The 26659-nt window shown below is 51.0% G+C and overlaps 1 long non-coding RNA gene across 1 annotated transcript; it reads right to left on the reverse strand.

Annotated features, from left to right (window-relative positions):
* Positions 1-3635: 3635 nt before the first annotated feature.
* LOC310884725 lies at positions 3636-7886 on the reverse strand. Its single transcript, XR_014574361.1, has 3 exons — positions 6167-7886; positions 5945-6047; positions 3636-5614 (listed from the first exon to the last, which is right to left on the reverse strand). It is a non-coding gene; the product is annotated as an uncharacterized lncRNA (long non-coding RNA).
* Positions 7887-26659: the final 18773 nt, after the last annotated feature.

Genomic DNA, 26659 nt, shown 5'->3' on the forward strand with positions numbered 1-26659 from the left:
CTTATACTGAGTCACTAAATTGGATGAGGTGGGTAAGGCACATATCCTGCTTCTCTGCTTTTCTTTGTCAGTGCTGAGGACTGGCACTCGCTAGGCCCTTGGTGACTCTTTTTTCAACACAGGCACGAGCCGAGGACAGCAGTGGGATGCTGGTGGGACAGGGTATTTCAAGGCAAGGGCTTTGCAATGAAGTTCAGAGATGTGTGCCAGCCATCCAGGCCTAGAAAATATGCAGGAGTCACAAGAAAGGCCCTTGCCACACAGAAGTCCTTGTCTTCCCACGAGGACTGAAACACCTGCATGGTCACCTCTCCCCTGGTTCAGCCCATGGGGCTCCCCCTACCCAGCACCAACGCTGGGAGCAGCAAAGGGATAATCCTGCACACAGGAGCGAGCATCAGCCCTGTGCAGGGGCAGCAAGGCTGGCCGGGAGTCATGCACAGTGAGTTTTCCCACATCTCACTTGAAACTCAGCTTTGCATTTCAGGACAGGTTGTGTTAGGATCAATTCTCCCATCTCCATCTGCTCTTGTTGCCATGAATTTCCTCAGAATCCTTAAGGCAATCCTTCTGATCTGTGAAAAAAAATAATATATATATATATATATAAATATAAATATATATATATATATATATATTTATATATTAAGGCCAGGTTGGATGGGGCTTTGAGCAACCTGGTCTAGTGGGAGGTGTCCCTGCCCATGGCAGGGGGTTTGAACGCAATGATCTTCAAGGTCCCTTCCAAACCAAACCAGTCTATGATTCTATAATATTTATATAAACAGTAATATATATATAGTAATATATATAGTAGTTGTTATTATATATAGCTTTATACGTGTATATATATACATTCATATATATTTATCCATATATATGCCATATATATATATATCCCTTGTCCCAGAGGAAATGCATGAGTATAGATAGACAGATAGATAGATCTACACCTATGTCTAAGCCTATATATAAATATAGGTATCTATATAGATATATATAGTAATATGACATACATCTGTATCTGTATTGCCTATATATATATATACCCCCCCAGCACTGCAGCCCCCGGTCCCACAGCCCTGCAGCCTGCAACCCACACCCCACAACCCCCCAGCCCCATAGCCTCGCAGCCCCCCGCCCCGCAGCCCCCGGGCCTAGCCCCCAGCCCCACAGCACCGCAGCCCCACAGCCCTGCAGCCTGCAACCCCCCAGGCCCCAGCCTCCCAGCCCCCAGCCCCACAACCCCGCATCCCTCCAAACCCCCAGCCCCCCAGCCCCCAACCCCGCAACCCCCCCAGCCCCGCAGCCTGCAGCACCTCAGCCCCCAGCCCCACAACCTCCCGGCCCCAAAGCCCCCAGCACCCCAACCCTGCAGCCCTCCAACCCCCAGCTCCCAGCCCAGCAGCCCCCAGCCCCCCAGCCCCGCACCCTGCAGCTCCCAGCCCCGCAACCCCCCGGCCCCCAGCCCCCCAACCCTGAAGCCCCCCAGCCCCCCAGCCCCCCGAGCCCACACCCCCACAACCCCCCAGCCCCCAGCCCCACACCCCCACACCTCCCATCCCGTAGCCCCGTCCCCACCCCCCCCCCATCCCGCAGTTGCGGTGCGGAGCGGTGCGGGGCGGTGCGGAGCGGTGCGGGGCGGTGCGGGGCGGTGCGGGGCGGTGCGGAGCGGTGCGGAGCGGGGCAGCCCCGCACGCAGCAGGTGGCGCCGCAGCTCCACCGCGGGGCTCTGCCAGCGCCCCCGGCTCCGGGCTGAAACACCGGGGAGCGGGGCCGCTAAACCGTGCTCTGCTCCGGCAAAGCACCGCCGGCAGCCTGAGGGAGCAGCTGAGAGAGCTTCTGAAACCCTAAAACTTCCCCACAGGCGCCGTAGGGTCCCAGGCTGTAGCCCCCCCCCCCCCCCCCCTCCCTTAACTCCGGCCCGGTTTTTGTCCCACTTGTGCGGGATTTGCGCATGGAGAGGGTCTGGGGCATCCCCGCCATGCATTGCATCCCGCTGTTTTATTTCTTCTTCTTAATTTCGTGGTGCTTTTTAACCACTGCTCAGTTTTCCACTTCAGAAGGGCTGCGGGGTCTTTGCCAGAACCGCTGCGGTAGGAATTGCGCTACCACTAAATATAGAAATGAGATTTGGGATGAAATACAGGCTTGGGTGCATTTTGGCAAGAGGCTCGCTGCTTTCCTCACGGCGCTGGCTCTGTGTGGAGCACAACATTCCCAGGAATAGACACCGGTGGCACTTTGGGGCCGGCGTTATGAAACGTGGAGGCTACGTTTGCATCAGTGTGTGGGGCGCAGAGCAGAGCACAACTCAGATTTTAGGTCCTGTGAAAGTCCCAGGGCTCGTTTCATTCCAAAGCAGAGAAAAAAAATCTTTTATTTTTCCTGAAAAAAAAAAAGCACCAGAATAATCTGAAAAGAAGTGTTTGCATTTAGAAATATCACCGTCAGCGCCGAAGTGTTCTGGCTCCGGTAGCTGATAAGCACACTCCGAGGCTTCCAGTTTGACTTTTAGAGTCTTTTACAAGTGATGATGCGGTGAGAGTCAAGAAAAAGAAAGGCAAAATAAATGGCAAAGAAGAACTGGATCATTTTGATATATATTTTTTTTTTAAAAAAAAAGCAATAAAATGTAAGTGGAATTGTCATCCTCCTGCAAACCACTTTGCATGCATCGAGCAGCATCCCCTGCCTGAAAACCCTTCTGCGGGGAAACTTTTGACCCAGCTGTGCTCAGATTTCCATTTGTGATGTAAAGAACAGCGTGCACGTGTAATCTGCGGGTCAGGAGGAATCGTAATTTATAATTTTACTTATAAACCGAGGTGTATTTATATGTAAATATTTGCACAGAAACGCAGATGCGTTTCTCTGTGAGTTTGTAGGTTTTCTTTCCCGCTGCTCAGTTATGATTTAACTGATATAGTTGGCAGGCCACCCTGATGGTGGGGGGGTCAGATCGTCTCCTTCTGCCTCCCCAGGGACACAGCAATAGGGGATGGGATGGGGAAGGGGGAGCAGAAGGGGGTGCAGGGGCCCGCGGGAGGGTTTGCTGGGTGAAACGAGGGCTGAGGGCAGCCCTGGCCCAGCCGTGGCTGCATCCTTTCGGGGGAAATGGCAGGCACGGCGATGCCAGTAGGCAAATCAGTCGGTCTGAGGCACGCTGATAAGGCTGGGCCCGGGGAGCAGCTCTTTGAAGGGCTGCTCAGGCACTGGCGTGGCTGGGATACGATATGAAGGGCCTTGAAAATTAACCGAATGAAGGCCTGTCCCAGACACTTGTAAGCTTAATTGTACGGGGGAATTTCTTGTGCCTGTGGGTGGTAAAAATCCCTCCCCGTGCCCTCCTCTGCCACCAACCTCGTCCCCCCTTCCCTGGCGTGTCCTGGGGACACACTCCAAGGGCACCCCAACCCTCGCCATCAGCCCATGCTGGTAAAGTGAGACACATCGAAGGCATGCACCAATGTACATGTTTGTGCACACGAAGGAGAATTTCTCTCTCCTGCACACACATACACCAGCGTGCTCCTGTCCTGCAGGTGTTACGGGTTTGGGTTTTGCAACCTCGTGAGTGCCCAGCGTGAGCGCACACCTCCTTGCACAGCGGGTTGGGTGCATCGTCGGTTGTGCTGAGGTGGTGCGGGCTCAGCCTGCTTGGTTTTTGGTGTGCCGAGCCCGTAATATCCCTGTGAACGTGAGTTGTGTGAGAAGAAGGGATTTTCCTTTTCCCAGGGTGGGCGGATAGGGACTTCACCCCCCTGCACAGGGACTCCCCAGGGACTGCAGCTCCCTCCTCTCCTCACTTCTCAGCTCTCTCTCCCGTACTTCTGCTCACAAAGACTGACCCAGCTGAACTCACCAGGGCTTTGATATTGAGAAATCAGGAATTCAGCACCTCGCCCATTCCTGGAGTTCTCAGTGAGCGGGGAAAATGAACACACACAGAATAAAATTGCCCAGATTCATTAGGTGCCAGCTGCAATGGGGAGGCGGGATGGAGAGGGAGGAGGTGGTACCCAGCGGGGAAGAGAGGTTGGGGTTTGCTGAGCTTCTGTGGCACGAAGGAGACTTCCCTTGGTGAACCAGCCCGCTGATGACTTTTTAGTTCCCATGCCTCAGATTTATATCCTTGTGCATTTCCTGAGCTCCTTCTTAGCCAACAGAACTGGTGAAATTTGAGGTTTTTGCGATTTTTAGGTTGCCAGTGAATTAATGACCAGAATTGAGCATTCGTGAAACAAGGTACAAGGCTGGGAACCTCAGGCTCATCCCAGCCTCAGCTGGTGACACTTTGCTGTCCCCAAAGCCCCTCATGGGCTAGGCTTGGTCCCATGTCCTTTGTCCCAGCCTGGAGGGCTGGCCAGCTCCAAGCTGTCCCCACGTCCCTCTGCCTCCGTGGGAGGTGGGAACAGCCCTTGACACCTGCCTCCGTAAGTGCAAATCAAGATTAATCATTATTGTTGCTTCTATAAATTCCCAGTTCTGCTTGCTTGGAAAATGGGTTATTTGGGTAGGAAGGACAGAAGAGTGGCTGGGCTCTCCCCTTAGCTCGTCCGTGGAGCTGCACCTGATCAGCATCGCTGCGGGTGGGAAGAGAATCGGAGCCCGCAGTCACTTTTGCTTCTGCTAATGGATGGTGCTGAATGGTGCGGATGGTGCTGGGCTCTCCCCGAAGCACGCAGCAGGCAGTTCGGTACGTGCTGTTCCTCCCGTTCTCCCATGTGGAGGGGCTGGGAGGTTTAATTTGATCATACTCCTAAATGGAAAATAAAAGTGCGATGAAAAGCGCACGGATGTCTGCGAAAAGAGTTCTGTCTTGGGTGAATTTTGATCTGGATCCTGAAAGAGCGAGACGAAGCCCCGTGATTGACACCCTTGTTGTGCACGAGCTGCCTTGGGGGAAGCTTTCAGAGCAAAAGGTTTCCTGTGCTGGAGGGGGAGTCAAGAAAGTCCAGATTTCACGTCTTTTCTTTTTTTTTTTTCCCCTCTGTGTAAAGATTCGAGACCATGTGAAGTTTTATACTTCAGGAGGCAGCAGCCCACCTCAGCGAGAAGACAGGGATTTACAAACCCAAACTCTCCAGTGCTGTGCTCCGTCCTGACCACCTCTCAGGAAACCTCCCCCTGAGGGACCTGCAAGCACCCAAACCCTTCCCAGCCCTTCAGGGAAGGTGCGAGCCCCAAAGGCAGGATGAGGCCGAGTGACTGCCCCAAGGACCACCAGGACTCCCCCAGCCCCTTTTGGGGGCTGCTCCTCCAGCACCAGCCCTCTGCGGGCACCGGGGGATTTTTATTTTCATTCCCCCGTGAGTGATGCGAGCTGCTGGGAGTCGCAGTCGCTGTGGCTTCGGCTGTAAATCAGCGACGTCTCGTTTCCATGAGGACAGCGCTTCCCCTGCCGGTGCATGGAGCCCAACTCAGGCTGTTCGCAGTGCATTTTGCAGGATACCTGCCTCCAGCCCGGCTTCTCAGGTTGGTTTTGTTCGGTTCCCTTTCTGGGAGCACCAGGAATCCCATAACCTTCCTTCAGCACCGAGCGCTGGCTGCGAGGGGCAGGGAGGGACGCTTTGCCGGCAGCTCGCCCTCTTCATATATCACCGAGAAAATGCTGCCGACAAACAGCGAGATTCATTTTGGTGCCAGCCGACCATAAATTTATTTGCTTGTTAATGCAGCTTCCCCCAGTTCATGTTTTCCCTAACTAGGAGCATCAAAATGTCAACCTGTCCTCAGGGGTATATCAGCCTCCCGAACCCAAGGCAGTAACGAGATTAGAGCCCGGGCTGCTCACAAGTGCCGCCTCCCCGCGTGTGCTCCCTCACTCACTCGCACTTTTTATTCTTTTTATCTGCTTTTTTCTCCCACTGATGCTTTTTTCCTTCCCCTCCATCCCTCTTTTCCTCAATTCTCCATGAAACAAACACAAGCTGACACACACCTGGCACTTGTCCTCTGTCCCTGTTTGCCATCTCCCCCCAGCCTGGGTGTGGGGACAGCTCCAGCTCGGGTCATGCTCCCCACGGGAAGTCTCTGAGTTCCCCCTGTCCATATAAATGTGAAATGAGACAAAAAGCTGCTCGAAATGGAGTAAATATGCAAGCACGAGGCAGGAGAAGGGCAGGTTGGTGGCTGGTGGGAGAGGCAGGAGAGGACAACCCACCCAGCTGGACGCAGCCTGGGCAGATTGAGGATGCAGAGTGCCGGAAAGATCTCCTGGGTGGGCGGAGATGACCCTGGTAAGGCTGAGAAACACCAACAGGACATATGAAACACCTGTGGAGGTAGAAGAGGAAGCCTCAGTGCTCTTTTTTGATGCACGGAGGTTTGAGAGCACAGAGAGGAGCGAAGGGTGCTCAGGGCAGTGACTGCTCCATCCGCTACCAGGAGGGGCCGGGAGGAGCAGTGCTCTGGTGGCCGGAGGGGCACACGCGAGCAGTGAAGCTCCCTGCTCTGCCCTGGGCAGGCTGCTCAGCCTCTGCCACTCGAGAAGGAAGGGGAGCGCTTGCTTGTCATCACACTTCTCTTTTAGGTTTGACTTCAAGCCCCTTTTATTAACCTATAATCACCCGCTGTAGCAGCGAGCTGGGTGCGTGATTAATGGCCCCTGAAATATTAGCAGGTCTGAAAGGCTGCTTGTTTGAAATTTGCACTGAGCATAGCCAGCTGGATTTTTTTTTTTTTTCCAGCTTGGCAGCCATTTCACACCACACTTCATCGCCATTTTTATTGCCACAAACAGACCAGAGGGATGCAGGCGGAGGTGAGCATGGGAGCAGGATTCCTCCACCAGGGGCAGGAGCAAATACCTACACCTTAACCTTTGCCATGTTTGCTCCTGCTAAGCAGCTGCGAGGCCACCTTTGGTATGTCTGTTGGGCTCACTAAGCAAATAGCAAGCCCAGATCTCTTTGGAAAGGTTTCCCTTCTGCACACAGGGTGCATACACATGGACTCTAGTCCTCAAACAGGCGACTCAGAGGGACAGGAGAAGAGTATGGCTGAGAAGTTGTTAAACTTTCCTTGAAGAACATAAAAAAAATTCCTCTACTAAGAAATTATTTTCCTGACTTTTTAATAAAGTATTTGACCTTCCAGGATGAAGGAATGATCCCATAAAAAATGTAAAATGCAACTTGAAATTTTTCATGGAAGAAGGTGTCCTCCGTCCTGATCTCATTCGGTCTTATACCTGCAAAGCACACTCATTCCACTAGTTCTTTGCTTTTCTACGCATGAAATTCACCCATGAAATAAGGGAATTATGAAATTAAGTGTCTTGAGAACTCAGCTTGACTTGGCTCAGTCTAACAAGATGAAGGTACACGGTAGGCATGTATATATATTTATATTTAAAATCTATCTGTGCTGTGCAGCTGGGCTCAGACCTGGAGAACCCTTATGTTGCACCTCTACTTCTCTAACCTCTCCCTGAGCAGCAGTCCTGACGAAATAGGATGTGTATCACACCAGCTCCTCCTCTGAAAGCCAAATCTCTGGCTTGGAGCAGCAGCATGGCCCAGGATCAGTGCAAGGGAACAGGAGCCAGCCTGCCCCCCTGACTGCTCTGAAGGTGGATTTTTGGTGTTGTTCCCCAGGCAATACATGGCTGTTACAGCTCCTTGCTGTGAGATGTCCAGTGGAAGCTGCAGTTGCTGCATTAGGATTTCTAGGTCACTTTTTAAGCTCTAACAGTGATGTGCATGGTCCCGGACCAGCCTGTAACATTGCTTCATGCCTTTGTTTCCTCTTGCTTGCCTCTGCCTGTTTAAGCTGGGAACTCCCCCAGCCAGACATGACACAAACTCCAGGATGCTTCAGCCCAACGCAAGGCAAATGGTGGCCCGTCATCCGTGATCTTGTCCCGTCAGCCCCATTTTGTTCCTCCCTCCTTCAGCTCTGCTCCAAGAGACCCCGTCCTGCCATCCCAGCTCTCCTCAAGCACAGCCCCCTCCTGGTGTTCTCCTAGGTTTGAGGACTCTAAAGGAAAAATGAAATGAAACAGCCTTGGAAAAGGGGGTCTGGGGTCAATTCTGGCCACCACAGTGACCTTAGGAGCACCATCTGCCTCTATCCTAACTCCTAACTAGAAACCGGGTAAGGAACGAGCAGAGTCTTCTGCACTGGGGTTTGGAGAGAGGAGGAAAAATAAAACAGCTGCTGCATCTGAGCTGGGCTTTCCCTGAGTAAATAAATTATAAAATTACTTTAAAGCATCTTTTTAGTTGCATATAAAAGCTAGGAAATGAATGTCTCCTGCATAATTGCTGAGAAGGGCTAAAACAGCCATTTCTATTTGCAGTTTCATATTTCAATAAACTTTTATTTATTTCCATTTGAGTGAATGTTCCTGCTCATGAATATTTTGAGGTATTCAGAACACTGTCCAAAACTAATGCTGATTTTCACTTGGGTAATGCCACATTCCCCTTCAGTCTGTGCTGATATTCCTCCCTCAACGCCCATGGGAAAGAAGCGAGATGACTATAATCAACATCTTCATAAACAATTGCTTTAGCTCAAACACAAAATTAACTTTCTGATAGGTTTTAAGAAAACAAGCAAGCAAGCAAACAAAATCTCTAACTGCTCATTATTTGAGTGGTACATTTATTTCATTTTTTCTTTCCAATGCAAACCATGTCATTTGTGGATATGGCTGTATGTTCTGTTTTTAAATTGAACCCAAGTTATGCAACTTAGCTAAATTAGGAAATGGAGGAAATTGCTCGCTCACCTTGTCCTTAAAGCTCAAAGCCAGGAAATGAGAAGGCTACCCTGCTCTTTTTTTTTTTTTTTTTTTAAAATATATCCAGAGTTGAAATAAGAATTTGTTCTTTCAGATATTTTAGAGGGAAAGAGTTTGGTCTGGCAAGAAATCAGCTCAGTCAGGGGTGTGAGACAGACCCAGTTTTAGATTCCTGCTGTGAATCACGTAGTGGATATTACCTAGCTTCCCATACCCTGCAGGGTTTCTGGTCCTTCTGACTTCTGACCAGCTTTTGCACCTTGAGAACATTTACTCTTGAACCTGAAACATGTCTGCAGAAAAAAAAAAAAATCTTATTTAAAATACATTTCTCAATAAATATAATTAATTACAGAGTGACCTATTTGACCATTCAGGCTGTGCTGTGAAACGTTGGATCCCCGAACCTAGTGCTCCCCTTCAGACTTGCCGTGCAAGCAGCATTGAATGCATTTCACACGCAAGAACCCCCCGAGCTGTGCCTTCAGAGACAGTGCCTTTTTTCCCTTCTGCTTTTAAATCACTATTTCTGGGGTTGGGATTTTGTCCCAAATTGGACCTACAAGGCTCTGAATGTCCCCTCAGTGCCGGTACAGAATTACGAAAACTTTATTTTGCTAAACTGCCCTGTCCCACGGGAGGTGTTTGAGTGCCTAGAAGGACAAAGACACGATCCCATCCCCATCCATCAGCTGAGCTGCAGCTATCGACTCTCTGCCTGGTATCAGCCCAGTGCTGCTCTGGAGCAGCTCCTGTAGCTCAACCCCCTTCCTAGAGCTTTGTGCCGATTTCCTTGATGGTTAAGCCAATTCATTTCACTTTGTAGGAGAGCAGGATCACCAGCAAGCCACTGGGGAATTTGGTTGCTTCAGAGGATATGTCCCATGCTGCTGACGGGTGACTTCTGATGGAGGGTTCTTTTTTGTCCTGTGGGGTGCAGACCTGTATTTTGGGAATCCAGCGTGAAACCTGCTCAGGAGAATGGGAAAGTGCTGTGAGACGGTGCTTTGAATGAAGCTATTTTGTGCACTTTATTTTTTTCCCCGGAGGAACCAGTGCAGGAGCACCTGGGGGTCGCCCTGGCTTTTGCAGGGCTGGCAGTGGTGAGGGGAACGGGGGGAGCGGGGGCTGCTGGAGCGCGCTGGGTCCATATGTCCTCGGGCGTCCCGGAGACTGCTGCAATATGGAGCGGTTCAGTGTGTGATGAATGTTGTCATTAGCGTGCGTGGCACTTACGGGCTTCCATTTATCCTGAGCAACAGTGATTTATGTCCGGGGCATGCATCCAGGTAAAAAGTATTTTAAAAACTAAGGGAGGGGCCCTCAAAGAGCTTTAGCCATTTCCCCTCTTCTCCTTCCCCGCAAAGAGCACAGATAAAAATGTGATCCCCTCCATGGCTGTCCTCACGGTGCAAAGACCCTATACCCCTAAATATTAGCTTTTAAGTGTTCCTGGCATTTCTGCTTTCCTCTTTCCCCCTCTCCACCCTGCTAGGGGTGCATTTGTCTCAGCTGCCTGCTCACACCGCAGTGACGGAGCAGGGGCCGGACAACTCCCCGGCACACGGTGGGAAATGCAAGGGGCAAATGGCTTTGTGTGTGGGTGTGCAGGTTTGGTGTACAGTGAAAAACAGGTTTCTGTCCTCCCCAGCCCCAATTAGGTTTTAGCTGGGCAAAAAGAAAGCTCAAAGCCAATTGTTTCGTTATGACACTGGGAAAACTTGGCTTACCCGTGTATGTTAGATAAGAATAACATTTCAGAGAGTCAAACTGATAAATGTTAGTTTTTATTGAACCCAAGTGCCTTTTTTTTTCACCCATTTTTAGTTCCATTTTAAGAAAAACAGGCCATTTTTGGTCCTGATTTGGATGGGGAAGCTGATCTCAATCTTTCAGAGAATGGGAACTCGGATTCCTGATGAGCTCTGCCTGCGTACGGACTCCCCAGTCAGCAGTTTAATGCCTCTCCATTCATTTACACCAGTGTAAATCAGGAGTAATTGTCCTGAAATCAATGTCACTGTGATTGACCAGATTTTCAAAGAAGCTCAGCTCCGAGCTAAGCCCCTGCGATACGTGGCCAGATGTATTTATTTATTTCATTTACAGAGCGCTATGGATACCTAGCCCCTGTGAAATTGGGCGCTGAGTGGCAATATTGAATGCTGATTGCAGCTTGTCGGAAAATGAGGGAGGGGAGAAAAAGCAATATTTGCAAAAAGCTTTGAAAAGGAGTTGGTTTTCTTTTTCTTTTCCTTTCTGAAGTGCTTTCTGTTTTTCTCTTCCTCCTCCCCCCTCTGAGGCTGCGTGCGCACTTCCTGCGCTCTGTTCCTGAGCCTCTCCCTGCCTCTGACTGCAAGATTGCGTCTCATCACCAAACGTTGAAGCATGTTTTGAGACTTACCAGTGTGCTGCTACCTTCAGAGGTTGGTGGGTTGTTTTCCTCGAGCCAGGCCACCACGGGTGGCTCTGCACCAGGGCTGGGGGTGGGCACTGCTAACAACAGGGCCATGCTCTCTGCTCAGATGTGCTGTGCTTGGACCCCGCTTTGTGGCTCTGCCATCAGATGTTGCCCTGAAGGTGTTAGACTTGATGATCTTGAAGGTTTTTTCCACCCTAGATCATTCTAACTCTGCTCCATGCCACAGTAGGAAGGGGACACAAGCAAAGAGAAGATGAGCACAGCGGGGCAGCCACCGCAGGGAGATGTATGGCACCACACGTGGGACAGGGGGAGCAAACCTATGTGGGCTGCCTGAGGGCAGAGCTGATTAATTTGGCCTCCTGCACACTCGGTGCCCTTTCTGCACGGTGGCCTTGCTGCCACTCACCTGCACGTGGCGAGGTGCTCCCCGCTGGCTGCACGAAGCCGCAGCGAGCCAACAGCATTGCTTGTGCACGGGTGGTGGGCCCAAGGGTCTCCCCAGGCTCAGAATTGCACTAATTGCTTCTCCTGGCTGTTTTTCCCATCTCCCTTTGGCTTTAGCTCACAAAAGACTGGCAAACAGCTCCACGATTCAGGCTTTAGGTGAGGCTGGGAGACCAGGAGCATCCTCGGGGAAGGAGGACGCCGCATGTGTCGGGCTGCATGTTCTCATTTCGACTCGCATTGAATATGAAAGGCAAGCAGAAACCCAATTAGTAACCTCTGAACTAGCCCCGTGTTATCTCCAGGAACACATGCCATCTGCGAGCTCCTCCGCCACCCCACGGCCCCCTCCAGCTTCCCAGCTCAACGAAACAGCTGGTGGGGACAGCGTCTGGGCTGCAGGCACTGCACGGGGACAGAGATTTAATAAAACAACATGGGGCTGCCTCCCACCCCACAAACTCAGCCCCTGGCCCATAGATATCTGCAGCATCCTCTCTTCCCCCAGCCCTCGCGTTCATCCTGCAGTCAGCCTCAGCTCAGACTCTCTTTCATCTTCGCTGCCCCTGGAAGGGATGAGAGTGACCCAGAGCACTGGTGGGGACATTTCTGACATGGACAAGCCTCTGATGGCTGGGCTAGCAGGGTTCAGCTCCTGCTATGGGCTGCTCTTAGCACTTTGATGCCTGCTGTGGTCAGAGGAAGCTGCCCCCGGACAGAAAGAGGAAGATTTCCAGGGAGAAAGCAGCAAATGGCCCTCAGCTCTGGCATCCGAGCTTGCAGGATCTGGGCATTGCTATGATGAAAGCCCTGGGCAGGGGTCTCGCAGGGTACATAGCAAATACATTGCTGACATGGATGGGCAAGGGAAGGCTTTTTCTCCGGCACTGATGTTGCTTTTGTGGTGGCCTCTTGTCAGAGGGAGGTTTGCAGGGCTGAGGTTTGGTGCAGCGGGGATGTGGGCAGGGATCCCAGGTGGCAGGCGTGGGCTGTCCTCCCTGGTGGGACACAGCAGAAAAGAAGGAAAGTGGGAACATCAGAAATTGGCTGCGATGACCTGGGTGCTCAAATGGCTGGGCTCCAGCTGAACACCACACTTGCCCCCTGATGTGGAGGTCCAGGATGCTGCTGGGAGGAGAGAGCCACCAGCGCCGAGCTCCCTCCAGCCAGCCGCCCGGTGGCAGAGTGAGAGGTCCTCACGTCCCAGCTCGGCCCCTTCCACGAGTGGCCAAGGCCTGGCTGAGCTGCTTTCCTTCCCCAGCAGCCTGGGTAATTGTGTGTTTACAGTAAAATTGACAGATGGGAGTTTCAGCGTTTTGCAGAGGCAGATGGTATCAGAGGAGGGTGGGAAAAGTCTGGCAAGGAAAAGCCAACTGGCTCTCCTTGTGCCAAAGCTGCAACATATGCCTGCCTTATGCAAAGCAGCGCCGCTTTCCTCCAGAAAAGTTTGGGGAAGTGGAGCTGTGAATCAATAACCTGGGTCTCCTGTCAAATGCTGCACGTGCCGACGGGCTCTGCCTTTCCCAAGCAGAGGCAGGCATGTGAGCACGGGCAGGGGAAGGTCGCCTGCAGCCCGCAGCGTGCCCCCAGCTGCACACGGGGGGCAGGTGGGATCGGAGTGGTGCTTGCCCCTTGGTAAGTTTGGAGGGTTAATGACAATCCCCAAAGGCGTTTTCCTCTCTGCCTCCCCTTTTATCATGGTGCCAGGACCTGGATTAATTTGAGGCTTGTTTTTTTTATTCCCCTCTGCATGCCAAGTGGTGGGGGAAAAGAGGAAAATTTGCTGTGGTATGGAGTCAGCTCCAGGATACTGAGGTTTGATGAAATAAGCAACAAGAGCAGTGCTGCTTTGGATGTGTTTTGGGGTCCCTCTTGCTGAGCAATACCACACTCCTGTACCCCACACCGTCTCTGCTGGGGCTGGATTGTGGTGAGGTTCCAATGGGGGCTCAGCATCAGGCAAAGCACCCTTCAAATTCAAACTGCTGAGCCCTTCTTGCCACCAAAAAGGCTGGAAAGAAAGTCATAAAGTTTATTGGGGCACAGGCATCAGTGTCAGCTCCTTAAAAACGGCAAAAGGAGATTTATTGGCCATGAATGGCCAGGACTGGGTTGTAAGCCTCCTCTGAAAGCAATTTTCTCCACTGTGGCTGCTGGCACAGCGTTCAGCTTGCTGCCAGACTCCAGGTTTTCGAGACCTTTCCAGGTTTTCAATATCTTCCTCGGAGCCCCTGATATTAAGTTGTCAACAAGGAGGCTGGTAAACGAGGAGGACTCCACATTTATGAGGAAGAATAGTAGATTTGGGAATTATCAGGCTACTCAAGCAGAAGATAAATCACAGAAAGTGGTGGGTATTTATCAGGGAGAGAGCACACTCCCGGGCAGTCGCGGCTGCATGCAGGGGAATGGCAGGTGTAGTCCTGAACCAGGGCACGTATCCTGATCCTGAGCCATGCTGGGGAGCAGCAGGAGGTGCTGGGCTTGCACCCAGTCCAAGGGAGAGGCGAGATCCCCATGCATCACTCTGGGTTGGACATTGAAGTTGTCGGGCCGATCACAAATAGTTTAAGGTGCCAAATCCTTCAGTGGGAGTTCAAGGGAGCCTGTTGCAGTGAGGAAGAGGAGCTGGCAGCCGGGTGAGCGAGGAATTCAGCCCTCTAGGGTTGAAACATGGAGAAAAATGTCCAACCTGAACATGCCCCTTCCTCTCACAAAGCATAATTAAAAGCAGTGGAACGAGCCACCTGTGCCAGAGCATCCTATGCTGCGAGGAGGCTGAGAGCCCGTTTATTGCATGTCTGGGCCCCCTCCGATGCAAGGTCCTGCTTTGCTCCCTGTGCTCGCAGCTTGGGGAAGCTTTGGATGTGGGGTTAACAGAGAAAGAGGGCCAAGACCCTGTCTGCAGAGGGTTCAGCCCCCTCCTGCAGGGACCCCCTGGAGCACGGGGGGGGTGGCAGGGGGCTACAACACCAGACAGCCCAGGGAGCAGCGGGCGATGTATCAGAAATATTTCAGCTGTGCACAGAGCATCACAAACACACGGACGAGGGCCTCTCTGCAGGGCAGCAGTCCTGCAGCACTGCCCGTGCTCATACCTACAGCAAATCCCCCAGGCATTTCAGCTGCCCTTGGGTGCTCATCACCGCCTCTGAGGCTCGGGGTGGTTTCACAGCATCGTGCCCAGCCCTGCACACCAGCACGTTTATTCTGTGCAGAATGAGCTGGGGCAGAGAGGAGAGAGGGGAGCAGGGAGCAGACGGGGAGCTGGAGGAGCGCTGGGACCTCTTCAGATCACGGCTGACTTACAGGGCCTGAGCCATCCTGCCTGGGGGAACTCTGCTGCATTCCCTGCAGGACAATGCCCTTGAATGGTGGCTGTTGCTCAGCAGTGAGATGGGTTTCGCCAGCCCAGGCACGCCTCACTGGATGCTTTCAGCAGCCATCACATCCAGCAGTCCCAGTGTGGCCAGCGTGCTGGGGCACCCAGAAGGGTGACCACCCAGAATCAGCTCACGTTACTTTGTCAGGACAGCAGAAACCCTGAATTTCTGGGGATGCTGTGAGCATCCCATGCTGCAGCGGCAGCGAGGGGCACAAAGGCACAGCCCCCCAGTGCCAGCGAGGTGACCACGGCTCTGTCCTGCAGGTAACAAGTGCCTGCGCTCGGCTCCTGGCTCCAAGGCCCTGTTTTCCCACAGCCCTAGTGGATCTGGCACTCTGGCTGTCTCATCTGCTGCTATCTGTGCTGCGATCTGTCCTTTCACCTCCTCCTCACCTCTGGCTTTTCCCCCTCCTCCGTTCTCTCCTGCTCCCATTGTCCTTATCTGGTAGGGCCCTATTACCTGCTTTTATCTGCAAAAGCGTCTAATCTCTGACAACACCTGGTGCTTGGCTGGACGTGGACAAAACACATCAGCTCTGGTTTTTGTATTACTTATTTTTTAAATGTGAGATTTTAAATTGCCTTTCAGCTCTCAGAATCTTGCTCCTTGTTTAATTTTGCAGCAAGGCTTTTTGCAACTCCCCTCTTGCAGGATGAAGGACCAGCTTGTGTGTGCACTGGTCCTGGTCCCTGTCCGTTCAGATGACTACGTGCCAGCCCTCGGAGCCCGGATGAGCTGATCGAAGGGCCGGGGAGGCAGCTGTAAGCACACAGCACCTGCAGAGAGGTGGAGGAGAGGGGCTGTGGGTAAATCCTTCCCCGCACTTTCTGAAACCAGGACACAGGCGCTGCTACTCGGTGACCTTGGAGAAAGTGCTTTCATTTCTCCTTCAGGCTGTCGGTGCTCTGGGAACAAGAACAGTCTCTCATTACAGACGTGCATATAAATATATCATTTAGCACAGTGGTGGGCGTCTTTACTGCTATTACAGTAACAACCTGTCTCCCCCTCCTAGCTCCATCTGAGAAGAGAGAAGTGCTTCCCTGTCTCTGGTTATGATTAACAGGATGGGGTTTGCTGCTGGGTTTTGATCGGGGGAAGAACCCTGTCTTTTTCTTTTCTTTGGGAATGAATTTGGCACTGGTGCTACATGGCGGGCTGAGGCCTGCAGGGCAGTGGTTGCTCTCCATACACATGGTGGGTACCTGGCAGGAGGAGCAGCCCAGGTCACTCCTCACGAGCTGCCTGCTCACCGTATCTCAGCATTTTTCCCCCTTTAGTACCAACACTTCTAATGTTTAAGCCAGAGGATGGTAGGTGGCCTGAGACACCTGCTCCTCTCTTGTGCCACCAGGTCTGGGTCCCTCCACCAAATGGTGCCTCAGTTTCCCTGTGTATAACATAACATCGGTTTATTACAAGCTCTCCTGGAGAAAACCATTGCTCAGAAGTGAGCCTGCTGCTCTCATCTTGACCTTGGGTCTTCAGAAAGCAGCTCAGCGGGAGCGGGACTGGAAGGCGCCGGCCGCCCCGCTCCACGCTGCAGCTGCAGCAGCTGCCAGGAAGCTGGGCAGGAGTAAATCTGCCACTCACGGAGGTGAAGGGTGCACGAGAGAAGGACACGATTGTTTCTGTCCCAAAAGGGGAGAAGGAAGGGAGGAGATTGAAAATTCATTTAGTGGCTTTCAACAGCTGGAAGCGGAGTTCTCCGTAGCGGAGAAAACTGGGGCTGCAAAAGAGCGTGGGGGGAGGAGGAGGCGAAAAGTATCTGAAATCTGTGGGGTGAGTTGGCTGACTCGGAAGCATTTCCCTGGGCCAAATGGACATGCTCCAGCCAGGCAGAAATTGTGCCCTGATGCACACAGGATCAGGAGGGCCACATGTCAGGAGCGCTGGAAATGCGAAAATGCAGCAAGGGGAAGCGAAGGGGGAGGAAAGGAGAAATACGTGAGCAAAGGCAGTGGACAGGCAGAAAGGCTAAAGTCATATTGATCTGTACAAGGAAAACATATTCTCACCACTTCTCATTTTCCTTTCAGATGATCCTGCATCAAAAAAACCCAAAGGGCTGTTTTCCAAGCCTGGCTTTAGAGATCTTTCCAATGATATAGCAGATAAACAGCCGCTTGCTGACAGTGAAGGTGCCAAAGTGATTTTTTGATGATATAAGCTCTGCTGGGAGGGAGAGGGAGAGGAGGGGTTGCTGAACGTGATAAAATGCAGAGGAAGGTGACGGGCAGGGCTGGAGCCAAGGACACCGCGCTGATGGGGTATGTGGCAGCTCGATGCATAGCAAATGCCAGGGGTAGATGTGTGGCTGGGAAGGGAATGGTCAATGCCAGGAGCTGGAACTAGATTAAATGTGGGGTAGCGATCCAGGATGCTGTGCCTCCAAAAGGTAAGTTATTTAGGAGCTTGCTAAGTAGCCATCAGACACCCTTAAAAATAACCAGGACCCCAGTGCATTGCTCTTGGCCTGGTTCCCATCACATACTGGAAGAAAACTGATAATTTGGCTGGAAGTTCACCCCTGAGGAGGCAAATGCTCATCGTTATTCATGGCTTTCCTGCTTTTCAGGCACTTGTCGTCCAGCCAGAGTAGGAACCAAAACACAGAGTGCTTGGCCAGTCTCTCACAGCAGTGGAGGAGAGTCCCACCAGTGCCTATTCTCCCTGGGGGCTGCAGTAGGTGCTTCTCTCAAGAAAATAGCCCTGATATCACTCCAGCCCCTGACTTCAGGTATAGAAGGTGCTTCTGATGGGGACTGAATACGTGTGGCGGTGCCTGTGTCCATGGGAGGGAGCAGGTTCAAGCTCTATGGCTCACCAAATCCAGCAACCCATTGAGAATCCAGCTGCACCATGTCCCCAGGATGAAGATGGCTCTCATCAGGTAGCTTTCCTAATTGTAGGACAGTCTCAAGCAAACCAGGAAAAGCAACAGAGGAAGGAAAATCGTCGAGCAGGAAGGCGGGAGAAGGTGGACTCATTCCCAAGCAGAGCACAGGAGCTGGAGACAGTATCTCAGGAAGGAGCAAATGTGGTCTGAAGTGCATTTATATTCCAAGGTTTAGGGTCACTGTTAAAGAACTGAAAGAATCTGTGGAAGAACCTCTAAAGAGGCAAAGGGACCTATCTGCTGTGCACTTCTGGGTAGTTCTAGGAAATCTCATTCCTACAACAGCATTCAGAGCTCTGTCCCACGTAGAAAACAGTGTCTTCACTCATCTGTGCCCCGGGCCAAGATCCTCAGCTGAGCACAGACATCTTCATTTCAGGAATAGCCACGAGGCATGTTGCAAATCTTCTACCACTTCCAGTCCCAGGGTGTTTTATTTCTTGCATAAGGCACGTTGGGTGTGGGGTGAATGGGACAGAGGCAGAATGGAGTCCCCATCCCAAAGGGACCAGAGGACAAAGCCACATCTCTCTGCAGTGTGGCTGGTCCCTGGGAGCAGTGTGGCAGGCAATGAACTCATGAGAAGCACATTAGGAGCAAAAAAGGCATTCTGTGGGGTCCTGGGCACCACCACAGGCCCTGCATTTTCCCAATTCATTCGGGCAATTGAATTCCACCTCCCTTCCCTCAGCACTCCCAGCTGTTTGATGGAGCTGAGTGCTTTTCTCCATCCAGCACTCCGAGATATTCCCATGAAAGGCTGTGTATAACTGTGAAGTATTATTATTGCACACCTTTTGGAAAGTGCCTTGAGACGTCTTGGAATGATAAGGTGCTATAAGGCAGAGAAGTTGTGCAGAGATAAATTCACTGTGAAATGTGTTTTGCTAGAGACATTTATGTAGCATATCATCTTATCAAGGAACTTTGCCCAAGAAACAAATTCTCATGCCTGTATAAAGAGACTATAATTGAACTGTTGACTCACAGTTTTGGGAAAAGACAGAGTGGGGGAAAATTTCAAGGGCCTCTAGGACCCCAAGGAGGAATATAATTAAGGAAGACATAATTGGAAACCTAAAGCAACCCCATCCACCCGGAGCAAGTGCTGAAACAGCAAGCAGGAATAGCTGGGCTGAGCCTGAATCGCAAAGCAGATGGCTGAGGATTTGTAGGTCAGTAGCTCTTGGATCTGCTGGGCCAAGATGGGGTCAGGGCACCATATGGATGAAGGGCAAAAAAGACAGCATATCTGAGCACGCCGTGCACTCTGCTTCCCAGAAAGACCATTCGGAAACAGGACGAACTTGCGTGCAGTTTTTCTCATATTCTCAAGAAGAGAATGAGTCCCGGGCTTCTCTGGTGACACTGGGGCTAGTATAGGCCTGGGCTATTTGGGATCACACAGACAAGAAGGGAACAGAGTCTATGAGAAACACTTCATGGGATTTAAGGGTGCCCTGTTCCTAGTTTGGAAATGCCCCGACAGCATTTGTGGTAGATCTGGATTAGGAACTGGTTTTCCTCCTTGGTGAGTATCTTTATGAGCTTCAACCTTTTATTTTTTTCCTGTCCAGCATTGGGATGAGCATATTTTGAGAGAAATGATCAGGAAGCAGGGGAGAAAACCTTCCTCATACCTCTAACCCCAATTTACGTCCCCCTGGTTAGGGCATAGCCTTCGGATGGGGGAATTGCAGTGCTGAGGACCCTGTTGTGGGTTGCTCAGGCTGGGTTTCTTCTCAGCGCCCAAGCTCACCAGGTCAGCCAGGGCACCAGCAGAGCCCTGGGACCAGCTGTAGCTCTCCTCCCCAGGCCAGAAGAGGTGGCAGAGCAGCCCTAACCCTCCTGCTCAGAAGCTGAGCCCACAATCCCACGTCGCTGCAGCTGATCTCTATTTTCCTTAAACTCTACAGACAGCGTCTTCAGAACTTAATTTGATTTTGATTGATTTTTTGAAACTTGAAACACTTCTAAACTAATTTTCAGTATATTACTCTTGTCAACTCTTAAAGATTTTGTCAGTAAGAATTTGCTGAACAGACACAGTAATTTTGTTTCTCATTTTGGCAGATCACCCCTAAAGAGTAAAGTGGGCAGGAGGGGGTGTTATTATAGCTGCAGTTATTAGAATATACATTGCAATTACCCTGCTCCTATTTATGGGTCGTTTCTATGCAATTTCTGAGAGCAGCCACTAGGAGCTCAGGGTGTACCCATCTGTGCAAAGCTAACTGTATAAAGCCTCACAATGTGCTTGTTCCCCTGCTCCCGGAGAGACTTCTAGCTTTGAGGGGAGTTCATGTCAGAGGTTGGATTCTGAGATCCTTCAAGCCTAAGGTCCACATCAAACACATGGCCCAGTTTGGGAATGGGCTAAATCCCAGTTTATGCTTGAAAAGCCTGACAGGGTGATGGGTGGGAGGGAAGGGGGATATTTTCAGGCAGGAGCTGCATCTAGATCCAGGGGTCAGGGTAATTAATCTGGCATCATTCATTTTATGCTTCCTGAACGCAGTGGGCAACTGGGGACTGGGAGAGATGGAGATCTGTGTAAATTCAGCTGCATAGCACTTTAGCTGTATGGGACATCATTAAAAAAGTCTGTTTTAGATGTAGCGTCTTCAACAAGTGATAGTATTTTTTTAGGGCAAAGCAATTTACATTCCCATAAGAAGAAACGACTGACTTGTTTGCTGGCTGTACATTTTGGGCATCTCATTTCACATACGAAGCAGCCCTTGAACTGGGGTGCAGGGCATCATAGCAGATAGCCCACATCTTCAGGATCTTTAGGGAAACCCACCAGCACCTAGATCTCGACGAGCAACCTTCCTACAGCACCAGAGTCTGGGCAAAGAGGTGAAGGCAGAGAACTCCAGCTTGCAGAAACCCTCCTGGAAATGCCAGCTCCACCAGCCAGGGACTAATCCCTGCATGTGGGTTACGGAAAAGAGCCAGTAACACTGTGACAGCACCGTCTGGGGGCTCCTGCAAATGTCATTCTTACTACTGCTAACTGGGTGTGAAATGCTACCAAGTGACTTGGTTGTTTTCCCCCAGATGGACGACAACACGAAAAAGAAGCCAAGGTGAAATGGGACACCCAGTCCCAAGGGAGCACGGAAAGTGAGGAGGAGGTTGTTAGAAAAAAATATATATGTATTTTTGAATGGCAAAAATTGAAATGAGGTGAACCAATGTGACACCATGCTGCTGAAGAACCCAGCTCCCCCATTCCAGCTCTGGTTGCTGGCTGCAGGCACTTCCCTAACCACAGCTCATTTTCTGCACTCTAACCAGAAGTTATCTGTTTGTATTTTTGAGGGGCTAGGTTAGTCTTCTGCTGGGTTAGAGGCTCTTTGAATGGTCTAGTGAACTCCAGAGCTCAGTGTAGGGAGATGCACAGCATGAGGAGAAGTGTATTTGACCATCTCTTTTTGACATCCACGAGCTTTTAGTGCAGCTCAGCTTTCATTTTAAAGCCCACGCCTGGGAGGACAAACAGAGACATCACCTCACTGAAAAGCAGCCACTTCTGGGGCAGAACCTGACAGCATTCCACCCGTGGACCATGTGTACCACCAGGAGATGTAAAACGTCTCGCTGCCGTCCCTGACAAGATAATTAGGTTTTCTTTTATTTCTTTTTCCCCTCCTTTTTGTATGTGGATGTTTTCCCTTGTTTATAAGCTTAATTGCACAGCAGAGGCAGGCATGAGAAGCCCGATACATCCCGTGACCTCCATTCTGTGGTCTGCATTTGCATGCCTGTGTTTGGCTCTGTTGTGCCTGCTGGGACCTCTTGGCTCAGTGCTGCACTGATGCACCCTGGGGGCTGTTATCTCCTAGGCTGTCTTAGGACAGTGGTATTAAAAGTCCATCACTGAGAAGCCAGAGAGTAAATGTTAGGGATATAAACCCACAGTTCCCTTGCTGGCTGGGGTATTAAAACTAGCGAGGAGGGTACCTCAGTGAGTGGTCCTTCTGCATGGGCACCGGAGTGGTGGCTGTGCTGCAGCAGTCCCCGTCTGATGGCGCTTTCCAGGGCTGCTTATTCCTCCTGGACATCTCTGAGCAACTTTTGCTTCCTCTAGCCTGTTGCTTTTTGAGCTGAAGACTTCAGCTTTTAACCTTTTGTCTTGTGTTTTTCTTTATTCTCTCACATGGAGACACTCAAATATGCTGATTGACTCTGACCATTCACACAAACTGGAACCTTGAAAGTTCTAGTGTACTATTCTTAAAAATAATAATTAATATATATATATATTTCTTTTTTTTTCCCTTTTGAAATGCCAAGGGGATTGGAGCTGAGGCACAGAGGGGCTGCCTACCATTGATGCTGGAAGTTCTGCTCAGCATTGTTCTCTCCACTCTTCCATCACTTGCATCTCTCATCAATTATCATCACGGATCTGGTCGATATTGAAATGAAACTGCTGGGGGATCGATAACAGAATTGCTGAGGAGCTTTCTGTATGAATGACGTTTTTCTCATTTTGTGAGCACGGAGGATGAATTGGAGCAGGGGGAGGAAGGGAGGGATGGAGGCTGGGAAGAGGTGCATGCTCAGGCATTTGCCATTTCAGAGAACTTTACAGAACCTCCAAACTTAACAAGCTGCTCCATGTATCATTAATGTTTCTTGTGAGGAACAGTTTTTCTGCTAACAGAGCATTTCTCTGAGCAGTTTGCAAGCCCTCTAGTGGGGCTTGCTGTTTTCTCTGCTTTTTGAAAGCTGCCACAACCAGCCAGAGCAGATAAATTTATGTGGATATTTTGGGCATGATTGGGTTGAGTTAGTAAACATGGGTATTTAAGGTGCATATGTGCTTATGGGAGCTAATGGTATTTTTATTGTGTAAGGGGTGAAGACACCATGCCTGCCTACAGCACTGGTTTTAACATCTTGCAGTGCGTTGACTCCCTACACTTCTCCCCAAGGGAGGCATAGACCCTGCGTAGCAGATGTCAGCGCTGTTGTGCCAGGGGAGGTTCAGGTTGGAAATGAGGAGACATTTCTTCTCAGAAAGAGTGGCCAGATGGAACGGGTTGCCCAGGGAGGTGGTGGAGTCACCATCCCTGGGGGTGTTCAAGGAAAGGCTGGATGTGGTGCTTAGGGACATGGGTTAGTGGGTGACATTGGTGGTAGGGGGATGGTTGGACCAGATGATCTTGGAGGGCTTTTCCAACCTTAACGATTCTGTGATTCTATGATTAGAAATCACTGGACTATGGAATTACAGGCACGTCCTTTCCCCGTGCAGCCTCTTCACAGGGAGGTGAAAGGCAGAATTCTTTGGGCTGAGAGCTGCTCCTAAGCAAAGTCTTGCCTCTCACAGGCATATCCATACAGTGATGGTCCCGCCGTTTAGCATAAATTGGACCATAAAGCTACAAAACATATAGTTGCATTCTGTACACTGTCCTCCTCAAAGGGAAGTGAAATGTAGGCGGGACGCGTTCAAGACAGAACTGGATGTTCTTTTTCTTATGAAGATGTTTATTTATCTTTATGAAGAGAGACTGAGATCTTTCCATTTAAAAGCATCTTTTAAAATCTTTTTTTAAATTAAAAATAAAAGGTACGGGGGTGTCAGAAACAAAGGCACAATAACATTTATCAGGCTTTCCCAGACAGCAACACAATGCTGGCCACTAAAACACTGGCGTAACTCAGCCTTGCTTTCCAAACAGCACAGTGCCAGCACAGCCTGAGCAATGCATAGCTTCTTACTCAACTATTTTAAACTCTCACACCAAGCATTAGCTCCTAACTTTTCACCAATGTCACTGGGAAATTACAACCTAAATGCAGTGATGCTGACCCCTAGAAACCGCGCGGCAGACCCCCCCATGCCCTGTGCCGATGAGCTGACCCCAGCCCTCTGGTCTGTGAAGCACTTAAATGCCATTTCTCAGCTCCCCGAGAGGCTCTGCAGAGCCGAGCCCCCCTCGCTGCTCCTAGCAGGAGCACCGAGTGACGTACACCTGAACGGCAGCCTGTGACCCAAATACCTGCTATAAAATTAGTCCCTCGCCTGCTGCTTATCATCCCGTGCCGCCGGCAGTGGAAGGAAAGGATTTTGTTTTAAGCAGAAGGGTATTTTCATCTCTGGCATCGTTGCGCTGACCTCACCGGAGCTGGAGCTGCTGGGAGCCCGGCGTGGTGCGTGCTGCTTTGAAGCTGACGCTGCTCCCAGCCCTCCTCCTGCCCGCGCAGCCTGCGTCCCCAGCGAGGGCTCCTCCAGCATATGCTGCTTCCCAGCGTGAGGCTCGCACGCTGTAATTATTTGAAGCTGTCTCCTCCAATCCTTAGTTTTACATTGTTCTGTCTTTATTTTGCTTCCAAGGGCCTACTTCCCCCCTTTTTTTTTGTTTTGTTTTGTTTTCTCGAGAAATTGGGTGTGTACAACGATTTGATCTCATCCCTAGGCTTCATTTAAAGGATATTGTCTATTTTCAGAATCCTCAGCTGTGTTTACGCTCCAGGCTCCAAACCTCTCTCTCCCTTTGAAAAGAGGGAGCAAATCCTCCTTTTGCCTCCTGCCCCGCAGAGCCACTGGCTCGGGGATGCGCGGTTCTAAATAACTGTTAACCTCCCCAAAATGTGGGTCAGGCTACTTCAGTGTCACCTCTTTCCTGCGCCACTTTTCAGTGTTTGTGCCCGTGACAAACACGCCTGGCCACTGCTGTTGGGCACGCCGGTTCACCAGGAGAAGGGAGGTGCTCTGTGGACCACAGAAAATAAAAAATAAAATAATAAATAAATAAAAACCAAAAAACAGGCTGATTGTGGCCACCCAAAAATCTTCAGGCCAACAGCCAAAGGCCTGGGCAGCCTCACTGAAACAGGAGCTCTGCGACCCTTCCTGGCAGACCACACACAGGGAAGCTGTAGGTTCCCCTGTGTGATTCAAAGGGTGAGATAAATCGTTCCAGGATACCTGATGCTGTTTTTCAAAGATGGTGGTCTGTGGAAAAGGCCCTGGGTTTGGATAACTAGCAGCTGCCTTTCATGGATCCAATTTCTGTTTCCCAGGCCTGGGTAGTTTAGTTGCTTTTCTCCTTCCCTGGTGGAAAGCATGCGCCGTCCCTGCCCATACCAAGGGGCGGCGGCAAGGATGCCCATTTGGTTCAATGTTCTGTCTCTCCAAGCACATTTAAAGGTGGGTCCCAGTGGCTCTGAGGGTGCCTGGTCCCTTGGGTGACTGGAGATCTGGGGCATTGCTACTGTTTTCCATCAGACTCTCACCTGCACCAGCCCCACGTGAAGGATCTGAATCCTTTGGGACCGCATGGGAGCAACCCTGGGCCGCCTGGTTGTGTGCTGGAGGTTAAACCAACCCTCGGCCATCCACCTGGGTGGATTTCAGATCAGACAGTTAACCAGCAGCCCCGGAGGTCACCAGGAGCAAGGTGACTTCCCCTGTGCCCTCCGGGACAGCTGCAGGCCCTGCAGCACACCCGTTCCCCGCATCCCCTGGTGCCCAGGTCCCGCAGCGCCCTGTGGATGACAGGCAGCCGTCAGCGCTCACAGGGAGTCTCAGCCCCTTGCATTAATTCTCTCTCACATCTCGAGAGGAGTGTGACAGCAGCAAACCCTCCGAGTGAATCCTAGCCCTATATTAATTCGCTCCCAGGTCCAGCTCTCTGATCTGCTGTCATCTGAAAGTGATACTAATGCCAGGTTTCCATATCTAGCATCCCGCTGTGCCTCCCGCTGCAGTCAGAGTCATGCTGGGAGAGATCAGCTCCGCTTGAGAAGGGTAAACCAAGTGCTTGATTTCAAACAGCATCAAATAAGTCAAGAGAGAATGTGCGGCGGGGGAGGAGGGAGGGAGTGAAGGAACGAACGGTCAGGAACACGTTCCCTTGAAAGGGGTGAGTGGAGAAGGGCGCAGATGGGCTTATTTCTCCCTCTGATCTCTGTCCATCTTTGCTGCTCACCCCCCACCACTTTATTCCTCCAGGTTGTCCCAGTTCTCTCTTGCAAGACTGATTTTCTTGCCCCACTTGAACCTAACCAGGCTCTTCGCGCTCCGAAGACAATCTGACGACCCTGACACATATTTCAGCCCCGCTCTGAGGGACGAGGATGCTGCTTGCTGCGAAGCTTCGTGAGCTATCAGCAGCTGGGCCGGCTTCGTGCTCAGCTGCCCACAAGGCTGCAAGGCTCGGAGCTTGCCAAGGAGATGTAAGGTCCTGTTGGCCATCAGCGTAACGGGCAGCGGGCAGGCTGGGGTGGGCTGCCCAGCTCTCTTCCCTGCTGACAGCCTCTGACAACCAACCCCACACCGGTCCCCCTCTTCACCATGTCCTGCCCATCCAGGCAAGGGGGAGGAAGGTGAATTCTGATTTAATTTGGCACTTCCAAGGAAAAGAATGAGGATACTTCAACACAGGCATCATCTTCCCTTCAGCGAGCTGCCTGAGCATTTTACCGGCTAGCAGTGCTTTAAAACTTCTGTGAAGGTCAGTAAAAATTACTTAAGAAATCCAAGAAAAAAAAAAAACATTCACAACAGGAACAGTCACTTCTAAAAAGAGCAGAAAAGAGCTTTCAATGGATTCAGAGTGATTTGTGATAATGCCTGCTTTGGGCTGCTTTTTTCTTCCTTTGGTTGGTTGGTTGTTTTCTTGTTTTTCTCCCCATGTGTTTTATTTATTCTGTATCTGAGATACCTTCAGAAACCTAATTTTCAGAGATCTTGTTTTTCCAGGACTTTTGGAGAATCAAACTTTTGAAGG

The sequence above is a fragment of the Anser anser genome (assembly GCF_964211835.1).
Source record: "Anser anser genome assembly, chromosome: 21".
Lineage (NCBI taxonomy): Eukaryota > Metazoa > Chordata > Aves > Anseriformes > Anatidae > Anser > Anser anser.